The sequence below is a fragment of the Ostrinia furnacalis genome, unplaced genomic scaffold, assembly GCF_004193835.3.
Source record: "Ostrinia furnacalis isolate ACB-3 unplaced genomic scaffold, ASM419383v2 OfSCF5082, whole genome shotgun sequence".
NCBI lineage: Eukaryota > Metazoa > Arthropoda > Insecta > Lepidoptera > Crambidae > Ostrinia > Ostrinia furnacalis.
This window is the reverse complement of record NW_021135321.1, coordinates 422,887-436,378: the sequence shown is the minus strand read 5'-3', so window position 1 is coordinate 436,378 and position 13,492 is coordinate 422,887.

Genomic DNA, 13,492 nt, shown 5'->3' with positions numbered 1-13,492 from the left:
TCTGCGTGGCAAATCTGCGGTGTATGTCATGATAAGGGGGGGTGGGGGGTGCGATTGTCTTTCAATCTTCGAAATTCTGGGGGGTACCAGGGGGTGCCTTAAGACTTGTGACGGGGGGGGGGGGGGGGATCGCCCCGGGTGCCAACCCATGCTACGCCGCCACTGTTTGGGACACCCTGTATAGCATTTATAGAAATTTTAAAATTACATTGAATGAAATCTAGGTTAACTAAATTCCTAAGTCATTACAAAATATTATTTGCCTAAAGCTGGTTGTTTATAAAACGAGTCATACAGTTTGTAGGTCGTGAAAGGATGTTGTACCCACGGAGGATGCTGGCATCGCATTAGGCCTTGACGAGGCGGATAAACACGAAGGTATATTGAAATATCTTAACTAAGCAAGGATACCATCTCTATAATTATTACTGTCCTCTATAAGATGCTTTTTATAGTAGCCAATTATAATTTTATTACTCTTCCTTACTCGTATTTTATATTTTATCAAATACTTATTTAAGCATTTGGTGATTGGAATTATACATATTATAGGTAAGTATGTAACAGATGACCGGATGAATTAATCTAATTAAGGTTAAGTACCTACTTAATTACTACTTAGATACTCGTCCAAGTCACTAAACTTAGTTATTCTTATTTTATAGAAAGCTCCATACTATTATAACAGATGCTAATAGGTAACAGCCTAGTTTAGGTAGAATAGCTACTCAGTTATTTGAACAATAGGTACGCATGGTATGAAGTTTATTAAAACCTTGACATTATTTGTAGAGGTTTGATGCTTATATCTTTTGCGTTCTTGACCCTCATTGCTACGGGAAAATAGTCAGAACAATCTGAAACAGTTGATCTAAATACGAGAGACAAAACAAAACAGTTACAGCGATTGTCGTCTTGTCAATAAAGGTGTTCTCTCACCGGGGCATTCGCGCGTAATGGAACAATGTTACAAAATATGGTTATGTTAAAAATATCAAACTAGGAATTAGCATTGTTGGTACATTACAAACAAATGCTCACGGTAAGTTACCACCTTATAATAAACTGTTTTGTGGCCGTGGCATTAATTACCTTTTCAGCGCTTTCTTTTAACTTCGCCAATTTTTTTCAGTCGGATTTCTATCATTAGATTTCTTGATGAATACTTAGTCGATTAACATTTACGACATAAAATTGAAGATTGTGATAGTATTGTGAACTCGACTCTATCTACCTTTAAGTTTTAGAGTTAAGTTTGCCTTAGTTTTAAAAAAAAATTCTGTTTATTGTAAATAAAGTTACCCTTTAAGTACCTACCTAAATTAAGATGCAGGTTTAAGTGTTTCAAAGGGTGAAATAACTACCTATTTTCAGTAAGCACCTATACGATTAGGTAGTTTTAAAGTGATCCAACCATTTAAGTTCGTTCAGTCCCATTTCACCCTTTTATGGCGTGATGTCACAACGCACCCATGGCGTTGTGCCATCTCCAAATGGTATTTATTTCCCAGCGCTAAGGAGAGGTCAGGCAAATGCCAGCGAGAAGCATGCGGAACTTGCCACCACCACGAGAATTCTTTGATTATTATCTAATAAAAGGGCTCGTTAAAAAGGAATTATATTTACATGGCTTTACGGGCTCGCTGTCCATCACCTCGAGGTTGACAAGCCTGGAAAAAGATTTATGACGATAGGACAGACAATGTACATTTTCAGCGGTTGTAGTCACGCGGATTTGAATTAAGGGAAACATGTTAGGTATACTAGGGAAATATAGTAAGTACATTTAAGTAGGTAGGTGTACATAAATTTTTATACTGGAGTCCGGTTATAGCCTTCATACCAATGTGTGTAACCTTTTTCTGAAATGAGATATTTTTGGGCCAAATCTGAAAGTGCCGGCCAACGAAAAAAAAGTCTGCAGAAAAAACATTTACTGAATACATAACGCCACAATGTATACTGTGTACCTACCTATAGTATCTAACCACTTGACCTGATGAATGAGTTATTGAAAAATTACTCCAAGGTTCATCAGTTCATCACATCACTCATCTTACGCATACCTACATAATACGATTACATAAAATCATTTCGGTACGGTTCACGTTCTCTTCGAATTTGATAGAGCTACGATAAGTTGTTATTAATTGACCGAGTGGAAATGAATGACTTTTATATTACATCGGTAATTTAAATAATCTTCTATCCTACTTTACGTTGGAACTTTTTTGAATAGTGCACACAATTTTTAAACAACGACAACAGTACACACACGTTCTCATCCCAGGGTTATTTTAAAATCTTGATATTTTCAGTTTTCATTTTCAGGAGCTTTTGTTCAGTAGGAATTAAAATCGTTGGATAACTACCTACTTACCTGTATGAAAAATATTTCTGTTTTAAAACTAGAGGAAGAAATCGGGAGTAAATAGTACCTAGTATGATTTAATACTGAAGATGGATTGTGAAAGTGATCTAGACACGATGCAATTCTTTTGTGAGCGATCGATCCGTGTGATAGACGATAACTCATCATATCGCCGAGACTCCATTGTCTTTCACGATTTCGACTATTAAAGCCTGACTCTGAAATGGGTACCTACCTAATTCAATTTAATGATACAGATCTACTTCCGCATAAAGTTCGGAAGATCTGCTAGAATGATTGATTGTCAATAGACAAAAATCTAATGATGGGAAAATCGTTTTATTAGTGAGGAAGCGAAATTGGTTATCACGAACTGAATGCTGATCGTTCAGCGACTATTTACTTACATATTTTACAATGGAATAGCGCTAATATTAAAGTGAAATTCTCAATACCTTTATCGTCATCATCATAATTTTCAGCCACAGGATGACCACTGCTGAAGATAGTCCTCCCCCCATGATTTCCTGGTTGGTTGACTGGTAGCGGCCTCAAAACCTTTTTAATTTACAATTTCATACAACCGTGTGTTATAATTTAAGTATTGATAAGAAGCTATTCCGTAATAAACTTTCAGTTACAAAATTACATAGGAAGTTGAATTGGCACTCCGGTTATAGGTACCTTCTCAATCAAAGTATGTACTTACATGCACGCCACAGAACACTAATGAAACTATGTTAAAATATCACGAACTTTACAATAGCCCTGAGACATTACGAATTGTTAAACGTTGGAAAATTTGTAGAGTTCTCTAATATGAATTTTATAAATGAATAGGTTTTTAACAACCAAATCAAAGAACAATAGGTAGGTGTGCTTCTTCAATTCCCCGTGTAAGTATATTCATGAGGACTCAAGCCTTGCACAATTTGAGACGATGGCGAAAACGTTTCTGCGGTCGTCACGTGTGCCAGCCACGAACTTATTATATTCGTGCCTCGTTTCTGAAATTCACAGTTTTAATTTAATTTAAAAGCACTCCATTATTTGGAGCATCTGCGAGTTTTGCTGTCGTAATGTTTATTTATCCATGCCAATGCCTAGGCACGAAAACACGTCATGATTCTGAAGCTACAGTTCCAAATTTTGTATTTCTTACAAGTAATTTGTGCATTTAAGTGTTTGAGGTACAATGAAGCTTTAAACACAACTTCAATTGAGCTTTAGCAATCTATATTAATTACACTTAAACATGGTAGCCACTCTACATTCTGTTAATCTATTGCATTTAGGTAGGGTATTTTTAGGCACACTATTAATTAGGTAATAAATAATATGTTTTTTAATACAAAATAAGCAGGTACAAATTACCAGTAAATATTACATTATAAATGTGGCATCATTGTCTGTTCACAAATGCAATTAATTATCGTATTGTATTGTCAGCACAACGCATGTATGAAATCAATAATTACTGAATTATCGTCGTTTGTGTGGTGTCGATAAGACGGTATAATAAAATCAATTAATCAAAATCAGCAGCCACCAATTCATACGGGACATGCAAGAATTTGTTTGCGTAAGCGTTTTTACACGCGCGCGCGCATCTTTACCGTGTGGGAATCGCTGTATCGTGTTTAGCCTGGCCCATTGCCGTTCAAACATATCATTACCACATATTAGTTTATTGGAAGCTATTATGTGATTGCGGCATTTATTTATCTGTTTCCAGTCTTTAAAGTTTGACAGTATAATTGAGGCTGTAAATTGAGATGAGAACTAAGACTCTATAATTAATAAATGGAAGACAACCTTACATTTTCATAGCTTTTGTGCATATTTAATCAAGTTGTTATACATACATATTATTATTTAAAATATGTATTACTTTTGATCACGCTCGATGCTTTTGCATTAATTTACCTATATCCGATTGTACAGAATGTTTCCGGAAAAGTCGAAATTGGATGTGTTTGCGCAGCGTGCGTTCACGTGCATTGCGTGTCATTATGGATATCGCAAAACCATTCAAGAATATGCATGTTGACCCATATTCTGCAAAATATTAGACTTATGTAGAGATAGGTGTTACACCTTGTAGTCAGTCACAATCACAGTCACATAGTGAAAAGTTACACTCCCATTTAGTTCAAAAATAATTAACCCTAAATATTATATTTACTTAACCGAAAGCCTTAGATATTTATTTATCAATGCCTTACTTCTCCATACAGCACGTTCACACGACACGTCATTTTGTTTGAACTATAATAATGGCTCATAACATTGCATTGCACCAATAAAAGTTGACGCCTGAATTAGACGTACACAAACAAGCGATGGTTATTGCGACATTTCAAATTGAACGTATCAGGTAACATTAATTTCACGATGAACTGCTTTGACATTTTGAAAGATAACTATCTCCCACCTATTGACCCCGAACGCCGAATAAGAATGCAAGCTGGGTTTATGCTATTGTAAGCGTTTGATACACGATAGTACTGCAATTAGGTAGGTATAGATGATCTGGCAATCGTCTGCAATTGTAATACTTTAGTTGTTAGTTGACAGTCTATGTACGAGTACGTAGATTGGCCCCGAGAGGCTCTACATTAAGTTCATAGAGTTACATAAAACAATAATGGTTGTACCTGCGTGGTCTTAAATTTATTCAATTATTATTTATTTTATACATGATATTAATACTTAATTAAACAGGGCCATGCAAATATTAATTTACAGACTAGAGACTTTAAACATAAGTCCACGAAGACATGCTTTTAGTTTCATTGACATTCTGGAAGACGACGTAAGCGAATATGAACATAATCTGCGGCTTGTAGAGCAGAGAGCTTGATAATAATAGGTTGTACTTGACACGTAAAGCTCAGAAACATCGCGCCTATAAAACTTAATTATGAAAGCCTCGTGTTAGATTTAGTTGTTAAGGTTTTCAGGAAGCCACATAGAAAAGTACGTACGTCCTCTTAGGTACCCTCGATTTTTTATCGATAAATAAAAAAAAGTAATGGACGTATATACCTACTCCAGTTTTTGTGCCAATAAATAGGGTAAACTTTTATCGCTTCCTTTGCGCCAACCCTTGGGTCAGTGAGGTCACGCGATGCGCAGACGGCGCGGAAGCGGCACCGCCGGAGGTCGCGGCGTGATGTGCCGGCCGAGTGAAAGCCGGCTGCCCTCTTATCTAAGACTAGGCTGCCATAAAGGGCCATCCCTTTCTTCTAGCGTGTGGGATAAACTGAGGTCATAACCCTGGTGTTCGTCTATAATGAGGCGCCATAGATGATTCAATCAATCAGACTGACGGCTTAAACGTGCTCTACAAAATACGGGATTAGACTGACGGTCTACAAAACAGTTTAGGTATTTCTTTTTGGAATGTGGCATCAAGTTAATACACTGTGATCTAAATAAATTTTTAATTAAGTACAAAATTAGTATCCCCTGGAAGTGGAACACACACCCTCTGAATATTTAGTCGAGCCTAACTCTACAGAGTTTACCATTGGACCTTTGATTACTCGTATGATTAAATAATTATTTCAGACAACTTTACATTACATATTTTTGAGAAGGCAAACCAGTTCCAATCACTAGCAATTAAAATATTTGTTGATTCTTAAATTAATACCGGGATTCAATTAGTATGTAACATCTTTTTCGTGACCTCGTGGACAAGCTCACAGGTGTCGCATGTATGATTTACATAAGTAATTTACCGAATTATATTACATCTTGTAAATAAGCTAGCCTAATTTCATAATTTTAAGTTAATTAACATTGCATAGCTAATTCGCACATAAGTTATATTGACAGCTTGCGTAAGCGATATAATCACTACAGCCTCTTCACAGCCGCTGCCCTCGGGTCGCCTCGATAACGTTATCTGCTCAAATATAAATAAGTGTCTGTCCGTGTGTTCTCACGACATTTGCAGACTGAAAGTTAAATAATAGATGCAGCTGATACGGGTCTGTAACTTTGAGAGTCTATTTATTTAGATGTATAATTATGATTTATAGTAATAATTTAAACTTAGTTATTAACCAGTGTGGGAACTGATAATACATGACGTTAAGGTGGAGCATAATAATATGTAGTACGAGTAGGTATCTCATCATATGAGAATAATCCTTTATATCACAAACTCTATTAAAGGGCGTTACGTAGGTAAAGGGCGCTCTATCCATATTAATTATCTACTTACCTTATTTTCATAATATACTTACTAAAATTGCGGTTATTACAAAAACTAATTTATGATACTAAGTAATTCAATATTTCCAATATAAATGTGTGGTATGACACGATATTACATAAATAACCGAGCGGATGCAGTCACCAATGACGCAAGCATGCGACGAGCTCACGGCAAAAATGTAGCTGCACGAAGCCAAATATTTGCACAGATCGCAAACTGCATCGTTTGTGCAACCACCATCAATGAAACGACTCACGATTTGAATTATTTACGACAAAATAAAATGTTCGCGCATAAAAAACAGCTTAGATGAAATATTATTGCGTATTACACAGTTCGAGCGTGACGGCGCTCTTCGCATTTGCCCTGGTAATCTTCACCTGCCATTACCAGCGTAAAGTTTGGTTGTTACCATTAATTTGGGATGTTCAGGGTCAACCGTCGCTATTACAATCGTTTGACTTGATTGTTTCTGATGAGTCAAGTCCTGACGAGCTTTTGTTTACTTTTAATGGTCAATTTGTTTCAAATGCAGCTTTAAGAAAATTACTACTTACTTTATGATCATTATTTTATTGGAGCTTAATAAATAAGTGCCTACTTACATACTATGGCTGAGTTGCACCACCTATTAAACTTTGACCGTAATTATACCGATAACCGGTGTTTTTTGTATGGAGTTTGACAGTTTTTTGACGTTTGTTAAAGTCAAAATAAGATGGTGCAACTCAGCCTTTGTGTTTATTTGTTATTTCACCTTCATTCGTAAACTATATAAGTACATAGTATTTTATAAACATCTTTTAGACTGTAATTACATTCATGATTGCTCCAGTATTTTAAAGTTCACGACTTTACGTTACCTTGGTTCGCTTTTGTTGAGCACTTAAGTACAACAAGCAAGGTGTTGACCTGACATGCATCAGCGTGGAAGATGGGTGCATCTTGCGTTTGGTCTTGACGTTTCACGTCGAAGCACTCGTTAGGGGCACGCCTCAGGGCGCCAAAGTTATGAAATCAAATTATTTAAAGCGTGTTGTAAGAACAAAGCTATCCGCGACCTTCGGCGCGTGAGAAGCGCGGTGCGGCGTGCGTGCGACCAACATTGTCCCCGGTTAAATAATCGACAACAATGTGTTGCAATCCGCGAACAATGATATTTTAGACACTCGCGTGCATCAATAGTTTGTAAATTGTCTAAAATGCTCAGTGTCAGTCGCTGAAAACGGGCAATGAGTTGCGACACGCTGTTTTTGATAATTATCGCGGCGCGAACTAAGTAGTGATGAATGATAGCTGTTGTATATGGACGGATGTTTCAGTAAATGCTCGTATACTTGCGAGTATTTTATTGCCTTTTTATGATAGGAATATAGTTTTACTAAAATGTTTGTCATAAAACACTTTGCAACATCGCAAAAGCGTAGGTAGGTAATTCACGTCGCGTCTTTTTGGATGTAATGAACTTTTGAAATCTTTCTNATCTTCTTACAATAAACTTAACAAGTTATACGAGTGCAGATTAATCTTTTTCATTAAAGTTACAATCAGTTAGCTTACTACTGGGGAAATTCCTAATGGGTATTATGTTGTAACTTAGTAATGGCTGTGTTAAAGCGCATGAGTAAGTGACATAAATTAAATTGCGTTCTTATTTCTTGCCTACTTCCACTTAGAGATATTATACAAAGAACTCAGGCTCGTTGTGTTCACTATCTGAGGCAATCGGGGCATCTTAATTGTGGGAAAGATTTAAGAATAGGCCCGGAACGAAAGTGAGCCCACTCTTACCCGTCCGGGCGGTGCTCGCTTGTTTTGGCGCACTTCATTTACAAGAGAATTACCCATCTTGTTAAACCAATTTAATCAGTAGTAAAATCTTGGCTGAAATTGGTACCTACTGAACAAACCCGTTGGGCTAAGATAAGATGTTTTACCTATATTTTGCGGTAAAAAATTAACAATACCTAAAAATAAGGCAAATCCTGCAAAGGAACTTTTAACGTTGACTTTTTTAAAAGAAAACATAGGTACTATTTCCGAACACATGGAAGTTTTAATGGGTATATGTATAGCTTGGTGCATGGAACTAAATTCCATTCGTAAATGAGTCCGACGCAACTTGCTACAGACTCCACAGCAGCAGGTAGGATGCTGCTGTGGAAGCGAAGCTGGCGATGCGAAAAGAATTTCTTCCAGGAAAAAAAGGCATACGACTTACTCACCAATGTCGACAACCTGAATAACCTACACATTTAATGATGTTCCAAAGACCACTTAAGATTTTCTAACAATGCTACTACGCAAAAGACTGCTTACCGCTCACCATGAAGTGCTGGAAAATTATGAACTACTTGCAATTTAATAAACAATTTAGATACAATTTTGATAATCACCGTATAATGGGCTGAGATCGTTTAGTGATAATGATCAGTAAAGCACAGTTCCGCGTGCAGTTACGAGCGCAAGGATGCTCCTGCGATGATTTCCTGCTTCAATTTGCTGCCAATTATAATCTGAGCAACTTATTTTTTATCAACATAATACACAACAATATTAGGCAAGCAAAGGCCTTTGTACTTTTTATTATGTCTTGAGAACCTCTAGAGTGCTGATGTTAAAGGTACCGGTAGCACTGATAGAGCTTTCAGAGAGTTTTCAGTATGATATAATAATAATAAGTACCTACCGTATGACTAACAACTTGATAGACTTTATAGTTAAGTGTTAAAAATTATAGCCTCGTTCTTTTATTTAATACAGTTGCTTGTTATGTTTAAACTATAAGTACATCAGAACAGCTTGAGTATGAAATCATGATTCATCATCATTTCAGCCACAGGACGTCCACTGCTGAACATAGGCCTCCCCCAATGCTTTCCATGTAAATCAAGATTAACCTGTGCATTAAATAGGTACAGGGCCGCAGGGTGTCATTACATTAGTTTTATTGAGCGCATTATCATACGCTAACAGGTCAACAACTATCAGCCTAAAATATTACGAAGTATTATGTCATTAAAAGCATACTATTTGGGCTATTATGATAATGTAATTACACTTAAACTGTTCATAAAAAGGTACACTCGTATTTGAGTTACCTTGTGCTTAAATGAAAATAACTTTTAGCTCTATTTTTAGTAAACGGATAGAGTGCGATAAATAGCACCTCAATTACACTCATTATACCATTATCATCGTTTCTCAGTTTGTCATTAATAACAGACCATTTTGGTATTATGTGATTTATCATCAGCTTCTCAGTCTATCAAGTGGTCATCACGTCATTGCGCAAGCGCCCGCGGCGCTGTTAGAGGGACTTAGTTAATGAGGCCGGGTGATTTAGAGCGGCCTGGGCGCAGGGGAGCTCAACTGTTCCCACGACCGCTTATCGAATGCATCGGACGCATCTATGAGTCGTGCGCACCCCGCCGCGGTCGCCCTGAGCGAATTGACATGTCGCAACTTTTAGCATTTCGGAAGTCAACGCTGGCGCGTTTTATAGCTATATTGCCTTGAGGTGTCATTGATGAACACTACTTATCTAATGATCCGGTTTGAATGTATGTCTGTAGGGAGTAATCATCAACTAGTGATTCTGAAAGTAGTCTTGTGTACGATTCTCGAGTGACATGTTTCTGGCTTAAACTAGTAACTTTCATTACGCTGTGTATGCTAATTTGCGGCATTTGAGTCTTTAATATGAGCACAAACAAAAGCCTACACAGTGCACATTACAGTTTCTTACATCACCCATACCTATTTGACTGTAGCAATCTAAAGAGAATTTAACCATATGACTCAGGCACTCAAAATACCCATTGTGTTTGTGACTTAACTAATAGCAATTTAAACTTATGTTTAGTTTTTACAAACGTGTACGTAATATAGGACACCGTAATGTTAGACACCCTGTCGGCTCGGTGGCACATTGCAAAACTGGAAATGTTTTGCACAAGTGCAGCACAGGTACTTTGTGAAACAATGCGTCTGGGAAACTCTTTGAGAGACAATTATTGTTGGTGCACTATCTAAATTATTATTTTGTAACCATGTGTGAAGTTTGCACACGCGGCCTAATCTAAAAGTGCTTAAGACGTAATTGTCAACTCTTATTATTTCACACCCAGAATCCGATAGAAAAGATTCTGATCAAGCTCAGTAATGTTAAAGACGATATATTTTAACATTAACTACTAGTTTATTTTATAACTCATAAGTAACAACTGAATAAAAAATGAATCTTCTGAACCACCCATCCAAAGATTAATTTAAAAAAGTAATTTAATTTTAACTCGTATTAATTTGACATTTAATTTTGGCAATCATTCAAATTTTAATCACATAACTGACATTCATAACATCATTTCGGTAATCACATCGATGTTTGCTTTATGTCTTGTTCAGTACAGTTCATTTTAAGTATCAATCTTAGTATAGTGTAGGTACATTTGTTACTTAACTTGTTGATGTCATATTTGTGAGTGATTCAAATTTTAATGGGTAATACGATTTTGATAAATTGACCATAATATCATCAGCTGGATAAACATAGGCAGTGTTTACACTGGATTAAGTAACGTATAATATTCACCAAATCACTTTTGTACGAGTAGACTCCACGTAAAATCCAATTTAATATTGTTAGTAATAGCCAAATTAAATTATTTTCGGTTGCGAAATATTAACAGCTTAAATACAACAAATTATAGTTCGCAATCAATTTATTGAAAGAAATTTTTTGCGAAATTTGTATATTTTAAAGACTGTAAAACCTTGAAAAGAAGGCTGACAATAGTGACTGAGTTTCTTGCGCTGCTTCTTCTCAGCACTGGCCCATTTATTGTCCCGAAGCAGTGGTAGGGTTAATATTGGGACGTGTAAAAGCGCTTTTTTAAAGCCTATTTGCAAAAATAAATGAATTTTATGAATTTTAATTTTATTTTAATTTTAATTTAAATAGCAACTTTGGATTTGATCTCTATAACGTCTTCATTAACTTACAACATTCTAAAATGAATAGGCTGGCGGCACAGAAATGAAAATAGTAGCAGTTTCGTCACCAATGAAAAAATAACAATGCATCATCATATATTCCAGACAGTTGCTTCAATGATCCGACATGCTTGGTTCGGCAGAGTGGTAGATGTAACGGCCGATCACCGCGCACCGTGGATATTTGGTTCAAGGCCGAAAACTGGTGGGATCCTTATTCAGAAATACCATCCAGTTTAAACGGCATAAACCATGCCACTTTAATTCAAATTGATATCAATGCTCGATTGCTCATGCTCGGTTTTTTCTTAAACCACATAAAACAATCTTCTCTACAAAAACTGCAGATTATGCAAGTAATTTCATGAATTTACGAACTTCTGATGTTAATGCTATCGCCATCAAGGCTTAAGTGGATGTTGACTTTCGACATGTTATTTTTCGGAGCATTAAGAAGAAGTTATAAGAGTTCTCTATGATAACAACAATATCGGTGCATTCGGTGTCGAATGGTGACTTTAATTAAAGCACTAACATAATTTTCTATTTCTTTAACCTCTGTATCTACATCCTGTGCATATTTGCATAAAAACTGTTTCATTAGAAATGCATTGAAGAAAACACATTGAAAAAAAAACTGCACGTTAATTTATTACATATAAAAGCATTATTTTATGCTGAAATTAAAATTGTAAATTGAATAAGAGCGTTATAAATGTATAAGTAAATGTTAGGTCTAGTAAGTGTAACCGATATTGCGAATTGGAATGCAGCACGCGATTTCGTATTTTTTCAATGTTGCGTTACAGTGCATCGTTTACGCAATTTATGTTTTTGTTTATCATTGATGGTGAAATTGCAGACGTTTTATCTTTATCTTTACAGTTTAACAAAATATTTCGATGAAGTGCGATTTACAATATTAATCTATATGTATTTTCAATTAGGTATCAAATTAAGATTTAGTTTTTCAGGGCTGGAAATTAGTAAAAGCATGTAGACGTGAGGTCCTATCCTACCGATTCAACCCCCTAATACGTTACTCGATTCCCTCTGGCGCTTTGGCGTACCTCGTTATTTCACTTCATAAGCGATTTTGAAATGAAAACAGTAATTAATGAAACTTTGTCTAGGTTCCCAGTCCCAGATACCCTATATTTGTTGTACTCTTCAATCCTTAGCAAATGTATAGCAGACCCACGCTTCGCTGCGCCCGCGCACGTAGGAAACGTTTGTATGAACGGAAGGAACTCGTTCCACTAGAGTAGCTTAACTTAAAACCACGGAATACAACTAAATTACTAAGTTCATTCAATGGAAAACCGCGTACCTATCGTTAAAATTAGATTAAGATTCGTGCAGATAAATGCAAAGCATACGGAACATTATGGGTTATGTTAGGTAATACAAACGTATTGTACGGCTATTGTCTAATCATTTATATGCCGACGTGTTAATCATTCGCCAATTCGAGGCATGTACTTTATGTAACCCCATAAGAGGTAGAAGTTGAGGGGTAACATACTATTTTGGGAGACCCTGCAGATCTTAGAAGGTTCAACATTGAAATCTCAAAAAAATCATTCGTTTCGTGAGGGTATTTTGTTCCCAAACAAAACTTGTTATGCTTTCACCAAAATCACCTCTTTAGAAGATTTTTAACGCATTAAATTTACAGTCTTAAGTAGGTACTTTGAATGAAAATATTTAATTAGGTAAATCAGATTCCACCCACTTGTAAAAACTCATTTATTTATGCAAGTAGGCTTAGAAAGCACTTTTTTGTCCCAGTATTAACCCTATACCACTGCTTCAGGACAATAAAGGGCCAGTGCTGAGAAGAAGTAACAAAATAAGTTCCTGTATTTTGTAAGAACTATAATTTAGTTAATCTGCGC